This window comes from Macrobrachium rosenbergii, chromosome 46 (assembly GCF_040412425.1).
Source record: "Macrobrachium rosenbergii isolate ZJJX-2024 chromosome 46, ASM4041242v1, whole genome shotgun sequence".
NCBI classification, from domain to species: Eukaryota; Metazoa; Arthropoda; class Malacostraca; order Decapoda; family Palaemonidae; genus Macrobrachium; species Macrobrachium rosenbergii.
Genome location: NC_089786.1, coordinates 25,115,499 through 25,119,498, shown reverse-complemented (window position 1 = coordinate 25,119,498; position 4,000 = coordinate 25,115,499).

Sequence of the window (4,000 nt, the reverse complement as noted above, 5' to 3'; positions counted from 1 at the left end):
TCAATATGGAAGTAATGACCTCTCAGTGTCAAAATACCCCTAATATGTCCCTTTATGGTTTAGAAGGGAAAAATATTGAGGACAATAGTAGTCCAAATGTATTACTGATAAACAAACCCGTGGCTGATGTACATGTGGATTATAAATCGGATGATTCGGTACATAAAGAGCTATTCCATTTTTTTAACTATAGTGAGGAAAATATACCTGATGTTCTGAAAGGTGAAGATGACAATTCCTCTTATACTGAAGGTTCAATACAAGGGATCAAAACGTCATTAGGGCTGAAAGTACGGATGGAAGCGACGAGTATGATATTGTTTCTTCAATTGAGAATAACAGGAAACTAGTAATCAGGAAAAAAAATAAGGTACTACCTAAAGAATTCAGGGCTCCCTAGGGTTGAAAAGATCGGTCGAGACATTTACGTTGAAAGGGAAGGAGACTAAAATGAGGAAAGTACATGCTGACGGCAATGTTAAACGGAATAGTGACGACAACAAGTTTAGTCGAAAAAAAAGACGACGAATATATCAAGAATATACAGGAACTGAAATTCGTGCCGAAGAAGCTCCCATGTTTACAGAAAACTTGGTTGATTTGTAATAATGTTTGTGATCATTGCAAAAATTTATCTTCTTACGTATTGCAAACCTTAATATTAATGGTTTGTCTAGTTTTAACAAGCAGGCTAAACTACATTCATTCATTATTTATAATAAGATAGATATACTGTTACTGCAATAACATAATGTGAAGTCTATAGATTCTCTTGGTTTTTTGGAGAGGTTTTATATAATCATATTAAATCCAACTATCAATATTAAGGGAGGGACGGCAGTACTAGTTAATAGGAAGATAGACGTAGTAGTTGAAAATGTGTATTTACATCCAACGTCAAGACTATGTAAAGTGTCGTTAAGGTATCAAAGCAAGGTTATAGATATTGTGAATATATATATATGCTCATTCAGGAAATAAATTCCATAAAGAGAGAGGAATTTTTTTAGAAGGATTTGTTATCACTGATACAGAATAATTGTGATAAGGCGATTATTGGGGGAGATTGGAATTGTATCATTAATGACAAGGACTCATCCCATCCAAAAAAATTCGTTTTAGGAATGTTTTGAAGAATATTGTTGACGTTGTGAAGATAAAGGATGTCCATAACATCCGTCATAGGTTACCCGAGTACACCTTTGTTAGAGGGAATTATGCAGCGCGTCTGGACAGGATTTATATGCAGATAGACAGAAATAGTGTCACAGAAACTAAAACTGTTCCAGTGTCGTTTTCAGACCACTCTTGTTTCCTATTTGATATAAGATTACCTGATGTAGTACAGTTAGGGAAATAAAACTGGAAGCTTAATTGTTCAGTTCTAACAGACACCGAAATCAAAGAAAACTTTAAACAAAAGTGGACTGAGTTACAGAGGAAAAGGGACGATTATGCTAATATATTACTGTGGTGGGATATTCTGATTAAAGAGGAAGTTAAAAGTTTTATATGAAAGCTTGTTCTATTAAGAAACAACAGAGATTTAGTATGTTAAACTTGTTAGAAAGTAGACTACGATACTTATATGAGGCTTCTTATCAGACCGGAAATCCTAACATGTTAGAAATCAATAATATGAAAAAAAAATTGAGGAAATAAGAGATAAATTTGCAGAAGGTATCAAGGTTCGATCCCGTTTGCTAAATCTTCAAAATGATGAGAAAGTTTCAAAATTTGTAATAGCCAGACAGCAAGAATTCATGGCGAAGAAAGTAATTACTTGTTCAAAAGATAATAAGGGGAATAAACTTCAATCCTCGGCTAGTATAAATAATTATGTTAATTCCTTTTATTCTGAGTTATATAGTTCAAGGCCAGTTAATAATGAAATGCAAGAAAAGATTTTATCCTTCTTAAAAATAAAGCTTGATGACAGTGATAGGGAAGAGATGAATAAGGATTATTCAAAAGGGGAAATTTTGAAAGTTATCAAAAGTTTTAAGAAGAATCGTACACCTGGAATCGATGGTCTGCCAGTGGAGTTTTATTTAGAGAATTGGGATGTAATTGGCGATGAATTTTCTTCATTGGTAAAGTATGTAATGAGAAATAAGGTGATTTTAGTTTCGCAAAGGAAAGGAGTCATTACACTTATTCATAAAGGCGGAGATGAAAAAGAGCTGAAGAATTGGAGACCAATTTCTCTTTGTGTTGATTATGAAATAATTTCTAAACTTTTAGCTATTCGTATGAAAGAAGTGTTAGACAAAGTGATTGATACTAGTCAGTTTTGCTGTATTCCAGGACGAGGCATTGTTCAATGTAATATGTTGATCAGGGATGTTATGTATTATGTTAATTCTATTGATATGAACGCTGACTTTCTTAAATTAGACTGGTATAAGGCTTTTGATATGGTAGATACAGAATTTTTATTTAAGTCTTTGAAGTGTCTAGGGTTTGGAGACGAATTTGTAGGGAAAATAAGCATGCTATATAATCAAATAGAAAGTGCAATGTGTGTAAATAATAATATAACTGCCTTTTTCCCCATAACAAGGCCAGTTAGACAAGGATGTCCACTTAGCATGATGTTATATGCAATCTATCAAGAATCGTTCTTTCTAGCAATTAAGGAAAATATTAATGTGAAACCCTTAGTCTTACCTGATCACACTACTCTCAAAGCAGTTGGTTGTGCTGATGATAATAATATTATAATCATATCAGAAGATAGTTTAAGAGAAATTTATAAAATTGTGCAGGAATTTGAATTAGCTTCAAATAGCAAAATTAATAGGAATGAAAAGTCAAGACTATTCAGTATGGGTGGTTGGAAGAATAAAAGGGACTGGCCCCTTATATGGATAAGGCAGGATGTTGCTTCTTTGTTCACTTTAGGTACCCATCATTGTAATGATTATAAGGAAAGTCTAAAGAATAATTGGGAACTTGTCATAGGTAAAATAGATAACCATTTGAAAGTGCTTCATGCAAGGAAACTGAGCCTTTTCCAGAGGACGTCATATGCAAATGCGTGCATTCTGGCAAAAATATGGTATATTGCTCATGTGTACCCCTTGACTCATATTTATGGCATCAGAGTTGAGAGACTAGTTTTTAGATATATTTGGTGTGGTAGATATGAATCAATTAAACGATCTACAATGAACATAGGTAGGACTGAAGGTGGTTTGAATAAGGGTCCTTAGAGCTTAATTTTGCATTATTGTTATGTTATTTTAGGTTGCGTAAGTTCTTTGATTTAGATGTTAAAGCTCCTCAAATATTTTGCTATCCCACACCATATTACAGTTATACTATTGGCTTTATAGTTAAACTTAAGGAGGTTCATAATTTTCCAATATTATCCAATAAGAGTGTTTACCAAAGTATTTTAAACAAACATGATATATCTGTAGTATGTATACATCCTTCATTTCATTGGAAAGTAATATGGAAGACTTTTTGTGACACTGACCGGTTCGTGGGAAAGGAGATTATCTTTAAGCATCTTCATGATGTACTACCAGTGAAAAAACTTCTTCACTTTTAAAATTTATCAAGCAATTCCTTATGTGAAATATGTAATATAGAGGAAAGTGCTATTCATCTTTTTTTTTATTTTTGTAAAAGAACTGAACCCGTTTTCAAATGGCTGAGAAATGTACTTAAAAACATTTGTAATTTTGAGCCAGAGAACAATATGAAATTTTTATATTTTGACTTCAATACCAAAGATAATTGTAGGAAGAATGTGTGTATATTTTTATGGTGTTCTTATATATATATACGATATGGTGTACTAGGAATGATTTGAATATGATTGCAAATGACATCATAAGGTTACTTATTAATAATATCAATAATTACAGGAGAGATTTATATTTAATACACGGTAACAGAATAAAGAATTATTACGGTTAATTTTTACAAAAAATAGAATTTTGAAACATGAGAACATTTGTTTTAATTAATTAATTAATTTATTTTTATA